General features: G+C 45.6%; 1 protein-coding gene across 3 annotated transcripts in view; it reads right to left on the reverse strand.

Moving 5' to 3' along the window:
- The window catches only part of LOC149441443 (cadherin EGF LAG seven-pass G-type receptor 2-like), a 465,765-nt gene that overhangs the window by 138,464 nt on the left and 315,100 nt on the right, over positions 1 to 12,201 (reverse strand). The window lies entirely within an intron of this gene.

The raw sequence follows: 12,201 nt of genomic DNA on the forward strand, positions 1-12,201 counted from the left end.
TTCACACTTAGGATTATTCCGTTGCACTTTGAGGGAGAAAAAGTATTCTACTTATATTTTTTTTAATTATGGTGTTCACCTATTTTTTCACATGGATATATAAGAATATTAATTATTGAGTGTGGTAATCACTTATTTGTGGTTTCTTTAGTTTGTATTTTAACATATGCACTTTTAGTTTGTGTTGAACACATATATATTTTATAGGTATATCACTGTGTATGATTATTTCACAATAGAGGCTTGTGTTTATTTTAAAATTGATTTTTACTCCCCCTGCTGGGAGGAAATGTTATTGCACATGATGTGATATTATTTGAGTTTTTTTGCACCTGTAATCTAATGTATTTGAGTATAATTTTGTATAAGAATTTAAGCGCTTTACTATATAATTTTAAATGTGATTACACTTGGTGGTTAAAGAGTTGAGTGACAGCAGCTAAAATAATTAGGTTTATGCCCATTAAGCGCAGAAGGATTTCCCTCTAATTTTTAGAAATTTACACTGCTACTCGGAGTAAGAGGGATCAAAAGTGGGAGGGAAAGATGGCAAGAGGTAAAAATAAGGAAAAGAAGAGAAAAAGGGGAGGGGATGCATGTGATGTGCTGATACAAAAATTTTTTACGAGGGTGTTATGGTGGGGGAAATCAGAATGGAGAGGAAAGATTTATATTGAGTGGTATGGAATTTCAAATCAGTACCTTTAAATAGAGCAGGTGACCTTTGAGGTGTCCGATATCATTGATCTGGTGGAACCAATGATGTATTATACATGGAGTTGGGGTTTTGTTTTTTTTTATAATGCAGGGATGCAGCATTGATCAAGACAACAGAGTTTTGTATGTTTTAAGTGGAGGGTGTTGTGCTGGAGTAGGGAGAAGGCAGGCTCTTTAGGTTTGATGCAGTCAGTGAATTTTTGGGTGATGTTGATTTGAGAGCAAAAAATATGTAGAACTGGGAAGGTCCAGAAATGTCTCCAGTTGAGGAGCCACACCATCAGCAATTGTCAGGGAGGGATTTACTTATTTAATTTATTGAATGTAGCATACTAAGAGTTCTGTACCCACAAGTTTGTAGCCTGATTCCTAATATTTGTTAAACATGGAGAAATTAAAAAAACAGTCAATATTTTGGTTCTTGCACCTAGCGCATTCAAGGTTTCTTTCTCTCCTATACAGGAATTGAAGGTGGGCCTGAGTTTTTTTGTTAAATGAGTTTATTAGTGAAGGAAAGTACGTGTTTCAATAGGCCAGTGAAGTGTATTAGCTTTCAAATGGTCTTGGGCCATTTAAATAGAGGGGCTAAAAGTTAAAGGTTTGAGACACTATGAGAATTGAAGGAATCCACAAATATCCCAGTGGGGAGAAGTCTGGGTTATGCAGCATTTGGTTGGTTGTCAGCTAGTAGAAGTTTGTGACAAGATGCGGGGCTTGAGATTTGCTGTTACAAGAAGTGATTGAATGATTTGTTTCATAGTCTGGACAGTCTGGAAGATAAGGAGAAGGGAAGAGGAAGATATTCTGTATGTTTCTTTGCAAATGAGCCAGATGTGGGCAATGGTAGGATGTTTTCATTGTACTAGTGTTGGCGCTTTCTATGCACCAGGAAATCTGTTCAGTGAAGACGGGGAGGCAGATTGTTCAATAGGTCCATAGTTTAAAGGTACCAACTAATTGTAAGATGGAAGGTAATTTGATACAGTTTAGCTGGTTTGCAGGAGCAAAGTTGTTAAATATAGATTGGATGGATTTGAAGAGGACCAGAGGAATATGGATTGGAAACGCGTGAAGGAGGTATCTGGGGTAGGATGTTTTGTTTGATTATATTGTGTCTATCCATCCAAGAAATGCTCTCTTTTTTTTTTTTTACATATTTATAGGTTGTTTGTAAACATTGTTAAGAGGGCAGCAGGAAGTTGACTGTAAAAAGCTGTTATAGGTCATTTGGCAATACCCAGACATTTAATGAAGAAGGGGGCCCACTTGAAGGTGAAACTGGCCTCACGATATAGGGCGACTGCTACCAAAGTGAGATTCATTGCTTCCAATTTTTGGTAGTTAAAATGGATATCAGACAGTTCTATCAATTGTTCAAAATCCGGCAAGAAGGAAATGTCCAGCAATAAGGCCCACTACTGTTATCTATTATTCTGGTCTCCATTAAAATGGCCACCGTGAGTTGGCTATGTTATTTAGTTTTATTAATATTTTGTGTTAGTCCATTTATGATTGCTGATCATATACAGGTGAAACTCAAAAAATTTGAATATCGTTCAAACGTTCATTTATTTCAGTAATGCAACTTAAAAGGTGAAACTAATATATAAGATAGACTCATTACATGCAAAGCAAGATAGTTCAAGCCGTGATTTGTCATAATTGTGATGATTATGGCTTACAGCTCATGAAAACCCCAAATCCACAATCTCAGAAAATTAGAATATTGTGAAAAGGTGCAATATTCTAGGCTCAAAGTGTCCCACTCCAATCAGCTAATTAAGTCATAACACCTGCAAAGGGTTCCTGAGCCTTTAAATGGTCTCTAAGTCTGGTTCAGTAGGAATCCCAATCATGGGAAAGACTGCTGACCTGACAGTTGTGCAGAAAACCATCATTGACACCTCCCATAAGGAGGGAAAGCCTCAAAAGGTAATTGCAAAAGAAGTTGGATGTTCCCAAAGTGCTGTATCAAAGTATATTAATAGAAAGTTATGTGGAAGGGAAAAGTGTGGAAGAAAAAGGTGCAGAAGCAGCAGCGAGGACTGCAGCCTGGAGAGGATTGTCAGGAAAAGGCCATTCAAAAGTGTTGGGGACTTTCACAAGGAGTGGACTGAGGCTGGAGTCAGTGCATCAAGAGCCACCACACACAGACGGACCCTGGACATGGACTTCAAATGTCGTATTCCTCTTGTCAAGCTGCTCCTGAACAACAAACAACATCAGAAGCGTCTTACCTGGGCTAAAGAAAAACAGACGTGGTCTGTTGCTCAGTGGTCCAAAGTCATCTTTTCTGATGAGAGCAACGTTTGCATCTCATTTGGAAACCAAGGACCCAGAGTATGGAGGAAGAATGGAGAGGCACACACTGCAAGATGCTTGAAGTCCAGTGTGAAGTTTCCACAGTCTGTTGATTTGGGGAGCCATGTGTCAGGAATGGACTTGCCAGTAATGGTGGGACTCACCTGCCTTGTGGGCTGCAGTACCAGGGCTGGCCAGCGGGTGCTCTCAGCAATCAGAGACTCAACCCTGTAGTCAGCCAAACACCTGAAGCTGATTCTGCAGGTGTATTTAAGGGATGGCCAGACCTGCAGTCTGTGCCTTGGTGTGTGCTTTTCTATGGGCCCCCGTATCTTGTTACCTGCATCCCTGTTCCTGTCTGACTGATTCGTTGCTGACCCTGCCTGATCCGAACCTCTGCTGACTTCTCCTCTTTGATCCCTGGCTTGTGACCCCGACCATTCTCTGCCTGACCCCCTGTACCTACCTGCCCGTTAGTTGCTATACCCGGCTCGTGACCCGACTACTCTCTGCCTGCTCCTCCTGTTCCTACCTGCCCGATTGTTATTGACCCGGCCTGCCTGCCGACGCTTGCATTGTATGTATTGTTATCTGTGGGTGGTTTGGTTTGGTTCGTTTGCACTGTGTTATGTTTTAGTATTGCACTGAGTTTATGTATTGTTAGTGTTAATAAATTATATTGTTTATAACATACCTGAAGCCTGCGCTTCCCTGTGTCAGTTCACATACCTCTGGTCATACCCTGGAGCCCTGACATTACACCAAGGCCAATCCTGACCAGAAGTGGCTGCACAGGGAAGCCATCTTGGCTTATTGTTGCTGGGAAGGATGGATCTTGATGAGGTTGTGTATTTATCTCTGCTAGTGTTTGATGACAGAGAATATGCTTATCAGACTCTGAAGGAGTATCCCAGGGATCAACTACTAGAATGTATACGGATCGCTCATTGCCTAGTAGATCAGGGCACAGAATTCTCTGAGGTGCAGCCATTGATTCAGGTTTGTGCTGAGTTGGTTTCATTTGGTACCCCCGAATGCAGGGATGAATTTTTGCTGCCATTTAGTGCTGACCAGGTAGAGTCCCTGGTATGGTTATTAGAGGATGATGTGGATTACTTTCTGGAGCGTTATTCTGTATGTTCACCACAGGTACTAAGAGATTGTATAAACGCAGTGCAGTCTTTGACCAGACAGGCTTTGTGTAAGCGGAGCTTTGTTCAACCCATACTGCAGACATGGTCAGACTTGTTGCACCCAGCCTCAGTCAGCTTACAACATCATTCCTCCACTCAAGGCACTCTTCCTGCATCCCCGACAGCACCCCCAGTGACTGCCCAGTATACTCTAACTACCACATACCAGTCCTCTGCTCCCACTCGCTGCACCTATCCTTTCTTTAACCCTGTAAAGAAGTCCTCTGTAGCAACTGCTCCCTCCTCTGTTCCATCTTCCAGCTCTTCTCTGTCCTCAGCTGCTCCATTCGTTTGCAGACCTGCGTTTACTTGCAGTGCTCCAGTAGTTAAAACCAGAAAAAAGAGAAAATTCTTTCCAACCAGTACCATCCTGCCAGTATCCAAACCGGTGAGTCTGCCGTCTGAGAACCTGCCTTCCGTGGTTCAGCCTGGTGCCTCGGCACCCGCACTTCAGCCTGATGTCTCTACCCAGCCTGATGTCTCTACCCAGCCTGATGAACTGATCCAGCCTGATGATCCTATCATGCCTGATGACCCAGTGCCCGCTGTCATACCTGGTGACCCGATGCCCGCTGTCGAGCCAGACGATCCAATGCCTGATGACCCAGTGCCCGCTGTCATGCCTGGTGACCCGATGCCCGCTGTGGAGCCAGACGATCCGGTACCTGATGACCCGGTGCCCGCTGTCATACCTGGTGACCCGATGCCTGCTGTCGAGCCAGACGATCCAATGTCTGATGACCCAGCGCCCGCCGCTCCGCCTGGGGGCCCAGCGCCCGCCGCTCCGCCTGGGGGCCCGGTGCCTGACGCTCCTCCTGGGGGCCCTATGTGCCGCTGCCCAGAGTCCAGCCCGATGTGCCGCTGCCCGGAGTCCAGCCCGATGTGCCGCTGCCCGGAGTCCAGCCCGATGTGCCGCTGCCCGGAGTCCAGCCCGATGTGCCGCTGCCCGGAGTCCAGCCCGATGTGCCGCTGCCCGGAGTCCAGCCCGATGTGCCGCTGCCCGGAGTCCAGCCCAATGTGCCGCTGCCCGGAGTCCAGCCCGATGTGCCGCTGCCCGGAGTCCAGCCCGATGTGCCGCTGCCCGGAGTCCAGCCCGATGTGCCGCTGCCCGGAGTCCAGCCCGATGTGCCGCTGCCCGGAGTCCAGCCCAATGTGCCGCTGCCCGGAGTCCAGCCCAATGTGCCGCTGCCCGGAGTCCAGCCCGATGTGCCGCTGCCCGGAGTCCAGCCCGATGTGCCGCTGCCCGGAGTCCAGCCCGATGTGCCGCTGCCCGGAGTCCAGCCCGATGTGCCGCTGCCTGGAGTCCAGCCCGATGTGTCAGTCTTTGATATCCCGCCAGTTACCAGACCCGGATGGTGGAACATTTTGCCCAGCTAGGACTGTTTGGAGCGTCCTGAGGCCGCTCCTTGAGGGGGGGGTACTGTCAGGAATGGACTTGCCAGTAATGGTGGGACTCACCTGCCTTGTGGGCTGCAGTACCAGGGCTGGCCAGCGGGTGCTCTCAGCAATCAGAGACTCAACCCTGTAGTCAGCCAAACACCTGAAGCTGATTATGCAGGTGTATTTAAGGGATGGCCAGACCTGCAGTCTGTGCCTTGGTGTGTGCTTTTCTATGGGCCCCTGTATCTTGTTACCTGCATCCCTGTTCCTGTCCCTGTTCCTGTCTAATTCGTTGCTGACCCTGCCTGATCCGGACCTCTGCTGACTTCTCCTGTTTGATCCCTGGCTTGTGACCCCGACCATTCTCTGCCTGACCCCCTGTACCTACCTGCCCGTTAGTTGCTGGACCCTGCTCGTGACCTGACTACTCTCTGCCTGCTCCTCCTGTTCCTACCTGCCCGATTGTTATTGACCCGGCCTGCCTGACGACGCTTGCATTGTATGTATTGTTATCTGTGGGTGGTTTGGTTCGTTTGCACTGTGTCATGTTTTAGTATTGCACTGCGTTTATGTATTGTTAGTGTTAATAAATTATATTGTTTATAACCTATCTGAAGCCTGCGCTTCCCTGCGTCAGTTCACATACCTCTGGTCATACCCTGGAGCCCTGACACCATGTCATCTGCTGGTGTTGGTCCACTGTGCTTCATTAAGTCCAGGGTCAACGCAGCTCTCTACCAGGAGATTTTGGAGCACTTCATGCTTCCTTCCGCAGACGAGCTTTATGGGGATGCTGACTTCATTTTCCAGCAGGACGTGGCACCTGCCCACACTCCCAAAAGCACCAAAACCTGGTTCAATGACCATGGGATTACTGTGCTTGATTGGCCAGCAAACTCGCCTGACCTGAACCCCATATAGAATCTATGGGGCATTGCCAAGAGAAAGATGAGAGACATGAGACCGAACAATGCAGAAGAGCTGAAGGCTGCTATTGAAGCATCCTGGTCTTCCATAACACCTCAGCAGTGCCACAGGCTGATAGCTTCCATGCCACGCCACATTGAGGCAGTAATTGCTGCAAAAAGGGGCCCAAACCAAGTACCGAGTACATATGCATGCTTATACTTTTCAGAGGTCCGATATTGTTCTATGTCCAATCCTTGTTTTATTGATTGCATGTAATATTCTAATTTTCTGAGGTTGTGGATTTGGGGTTTTCATGAGCTGTAAGCCATAAACATCACAATTATGACAAATCACGGCTTGAAGTATCTCATATATTAGTTTCACCTTTTAAGTTGCATTACTGAAATAAATGAACTTTTGCACAATATTCAAATTTTTCGAGTTTCATCTGTATCTTTCTTTTATTTATTTTTGATGCTCTAATTAGGGATTTTTATATTGTATATGTATACGAATACATCCTGCTCACATTTTACTTTCCTCACCCTCCTTCTCCTAACCTCTGAGGATATCTCTCTGAACCCTGGTCCTCCAGTATCTCACCCCCACACCAGGCACCCTCCTTCCTCCAGGAATAGCCGCAACCCACATGCTCCTAAAAACTACCCTCCCTTTTACATGTGCACTATAGAATGCCCACTTTGTCTGTAATAAGCTGACCTCTGTCCATGACCTTTTTTTTTCGCTCACTCCTTTAACCTACTAGCAATTACAGAAACCTGGCTTCAAGCATCAGATTCTGCTTCTCTCGCAGCCCTTAGGAAAGTGGACTCCACTGGACTCACTCACCCAGACCCAGTGGTAGGAAAGGAGGTGGCGCTGGTTTGCTTCTATCCCCACTGAGCACCTTTCAAGTCCTCCCTAACCCCCCACCCCATCATTTTCTTCGAGACTCACTGCATTTGGCTGTTTTCTTCCATTTCTCTGAGGATTGCAGTGATCTATTGGCCTCCTGGACCAGTGTCGCGCTTTCTTGATGACTTATCTGCTACACTACTTTCTCCCCTCTGAAATACCCACTATCATTCTTGGAGGTTTTAACATCCCCATTAATGTGAACAACCCAGCTACATCCCAACTCTTCAACCTAACCTCATCTTTTGCCTTGACACAATGGACACAGTCCTCCACTCACTCACACATGGGGATACAGTTGCAAGAAAAAGTATGTGAACCCCTTGGGATTACATGGAGTTTTGCATGAATTGGGCATAAAATGTGCTCTGAACATCATCTAAGTCACAACAATAGAAGAACACAGTCTGCTGAACATAATACTACACAAACATTAGATGTTGCCATGGTTTAATTGCACATAACATGTAAACATTCACAGTGCAGGGAGGAAAAAGTATGTGAACCTTTGGACTTAATAACTGGTTGACCCTCCTTTGGCAGCAATAACCTCAACCAAACGTTTCCTGTAGTTGCAGATCAGACCTGCACAACGATCTGGAGTCATTTTGGACCACTCCTCTTCACAAAACTGTTTCAGTGTAGCAATATTCTTGGGATGTCTGGTGTGAATCGCTCTCTTAAGGTCATGCCACAGCATTTCAATCTGGTTGAGGTCAGGACTCTGACTGGGCCACTCCAGAAGGCGTATTCTGTGCTGTTGCAGCCATTGTTTTGTTGAATTACTTGTATGCTTTGGGTCATTGTCCTGTTGCATCACCCATCCTCTGCGGAGCTTCAGTTGGCGAACAGATGGTTGTACGTTTTCCTGCAAAATGTCTTGATAAACTCTGGAATTCATTTTCCCATCAATGACAGCAAAGCAGCCCCAAACCATGATGCTCCCTCCACCATGTTTTACAGTGGGGATGAGGTTTTGATGTTGGTGTGCTGTGCCTTTTTTTCTCCACACATAGTGTTGTGTGTTCTTCCCAAACAACTCAATCTTGGTTTCATCTGTCCACAGCATATTTTGCCAGTAGTGCTGTGGAATATCCAGGTGCTCTTTTGCAAACTTCAAACGTGCTGCAATATTCTTTTTGGACAGCAATGGCTTCCTCCGTGGTGTCCTCCCATGTACTCCATTCTTGTTTAATGTTTTCCTTATTGTAGATGTGTCAAAAAAAATGTTAGCATGTGCCAGAGATTTCTGTAAGTCTTTAACTGACACTCTGGGATTCTTCTTTACCTCATGCAGCATTCTGCGCTGTGCTCTTGCAGTCATTTTTACAGGACTACCACGCCTAGGGAGAGTAGCAACAGTGCTAAACTTTCTCCATTTGTAGACAGTCTGTCTTACCGTGGACACATGAACATCAAAGCTTTTGGAGATACATGAAGCTGGAAAGGGTTACAAAAGTATCTCCAAAAGCTTTGATGTTCATGTGTCCACGTTAAGACAGACTGTCTACAAATGGAGAAAGTTTAGCACTGTTGCTACTCTCCCTAGGCGTGGTAGTCCTGTAAAAATTACTGCAAGAGCACAGCGCAGAATGCTGCATGAGGTAAAGAAGAATCCCAGAGTGTCAGCTAAAGACCTACAGAAATCTCTGGCACATGCTAACATTTTTTTTGACACATCTACAATAAGGAAAACATTAAACAAGAATGGAGTACATGGGAGGACACCACGGAGGAAGCCATTGCTGTCCAAAAAGAATATTGCAGCACGTTTGAAGTTTGCAAAAGAGCACCTGGATATTCCACAGCACTACTGGCAAAATATGCTGTGGACAGATGAAACCAAGATTGAGTTGTTTGGGAAGAACACACAACACTATGTGTGGAGAAAAAAAGGCACAGCACACCAACATCAAAACCTCATCCCCACTGTAAAACATGGTGGAGGGAGCATCATGGTTTGGGGCTGCTTTGCTGTCATTGATGGGAAAATGAATTCCAGAGTTTATCAAGACATTTTGCAGGAAAACGTACAACCATCTGTCCGCCAACTGAAGCTCCGCAGAGGATGGGTGATGCAACAGGACAATGACCCAAAGCATACAAGTAATTCAACAAAACAATGGCTGCAACAGCACAGAATACGCCTTCTGGAGTGGCCCAGTCAGAGTCCTGACCTCAACCAGATTGAAATGCTGTGGCATGACCTTAAGAGAGCTATTCACACCAGACATCCCAAGAATATTGCTACACTGAAACAGTTTTGTGAAGAGGAGTGGTCCAAAATGACTCCAGATCGTTGTGCAGGTCTGATCTGCAACTACAGGAAACGTTTGGTTGAGGTTATTGCTGCCAAAGGAGGGTCAACCAGTTATTAAGTCCAAAGGTTCACATACTTTTTCCTCCCTGCACTGTGAATGTTTACATGTTATGTGCAATTAAACCATGGCAACATCTAATGTTTGTGTAGTATTATGTTCAGCAGACTGTGTTCTTCTATTGTTGTGACTTAGATGATGTTCAGAGCACATTTTATGCCCAATTCATGCAAAACTCCATGTAATCCCAAGGGGTTCACATACTTTTTCTTGCAACTGTACATTAGACCTTGTTTTCTCCCATCTTTGCACTCCCTACAACCTCACAAACACCCCTTTCCTCTCTCATGATCACAATCTCATCACCTTCACAGTTCTTCAAACACCTATCCCTCCAAGCAGCAAACAATTACCCACAGAAACCTTCACAACTTTAACCCTTCTCCTTTTTACTCTGCAACTGACCGCCTCTATGACAGAATCTCTCCCTTGTCCTGCCCTGACCTGGCCACTTGTGTCTACAACAGTTCGCTTTCATCCACACCAGACTCACTTGCTCCTCTAACTACACAAAGTATCAGGCCCTGACCATTACAACCATGGCAGAATGGCGACACCAGAAATCTTAAGAGACATAGTTGTGCACTGAATTAACTGTGGCGTAAAACCAAATCCCAGCAATCATTCACCCTATATAAATCTGCTTTCTTAAAATACAATTCCTCCCTCCATGCTGCCAAACAAGCCTACTTTGTCACTCTTATTAATACCTTGTCATCCAGTCATCATCTCTTCTCTACATTCTCCACCTCCACCCAGTAACTCACCCACTGCTTACAAGATTGCCAATCATTTCAAAAACAAGAATGATGTAATTCGTAGGGACATTTCCACTACACAGACATCTATCCCATTTGGCATACATTATACTAAACCTCCCTCAACACTTTCCTCTTTTGACCTTGCTACTACTCAAGAGGTCACTAAAGTTTTCTCAGAAGACTGTCTCACCACCTGCCCCCTGGATCCTGTCCCCTCACAAACTATCCTATGCTCCCTCACTCACATCTTCAATATCTCCCTCTCTACTGGGGCCTTCCCCTTCCCCTCTAAAGCATGCACAGATCACTCTCATACTTAAAAAGCCCTCACTGGACCCCACCAATCTGAACATCTTAAGACCCATCTCCCTGCTCCCATTTACCTCTAAACTCTTAGAAAGCTTAGTCTACAATCGCCTGAGCTCCTACCTCACTGACAACAACCTTCTGGACCCTTTAAAGTCTGGCTTTCGCTCACTACACTCCACTGAACTGCCCTACTAAAACTCACTAATGGTTTACGAACTGCAAAAACTAAAGGCCACTACTTCATACTCTTACTATTTAACCTCTCTGAGGCTTTTAAAACTGTTGACCATCCCCCCCTCCTCAAAAAAACTCCACTCTCTTGGCCTCCGAGACTCTTCTCTCTCCTGGTTCTCCTCCTATCACTGTGCTCCTTCAGCATTACCTATAACTGTCTTCTCCTCTCCACTTCCTCTTTCTGTAGGGGTCCCTCAAGGTTCCGTCCTTGGACCCCTTCTCTTCTCCATCTATACCTCCTCCCTTGGTCACTTGATAAACTCCCATGGCTTTAAGTACCATCTTTATGCTGATGACTCACACAAATCTATCTTTCTACTCCTCAGCTCACCCCTTCAGTCTCCTCTCGCATTACTAACCTACTAAGTGACATATTAGCATCGATGTCACTACACTTCCTCAAGATAAAGCTTTCCAAAACGTAGCTCATACTATCATACTATTCCCACAAGCCCATGCCCCCTCCCCTGACTCCTCCATCAAGATCAATAATACAACCATCAGTCCCTCCTCTCATGCCAGGCTACTATGTGTAATCCTAGACTCTCAACTGTCCTTTCAGCCCCAAGTCCAATCACTGTCCAAATATCAGACTTCACCTCCGCAACATGTCCAAGATATGCCTGTTTTTCACCACTGAAACCACTAAGCAACTTATTCACTCTCTGGTTTTCTCTCGCCTTGACTACTGTACCTCCCTCCTCATTGGCCTACCTAATCGCAGGCTATCTCCTCTTCAGTCTATCATGAATACTGCTTCCAGACTCATCCATCATACCAACTGCTCCATATCTGCCATCCCTCTCTGTCAATACCTCCACTGGCTTCCCATTGCCCACCGAATAAAATTCAAAAAATTATTAACATATAAAGCCATTTATAAATCTGCCCCAAATTACATCACCAAACTTGTCTCCAAATATCACCCAAACCGTCCTCTCCACTCCTTCCATGACCTCCTGCTCCCTAGCTCCCTTGTCTTCTCCTCCCATGCTCATCTCCAGGACTTCTCCAGAGATTCCCCCATCCTCTGGAACTCTCTACCCCAATCTATCCGACTATAGCCTACTCTGCTCACTTTTAGGCGATCTCTGAAAACCTCTC

The sequence above is a fragment of the Staurois parvus genome, unplaced genomic scaffold, assembly GCF_062004578.1.
Source record: "Staurois parvus isolate SC_StPar_1 unplaced genomic scaffold, SC_StPar_1.0 ptg000984l, whole genome shotgun sequence".
NCBI classification, from domain to species: domain Eukaryota; kingdom Metazoa; phylum Chordata; class Amphibia; order Anura; family Ranidae; genus Staurois; species Staurois parvus.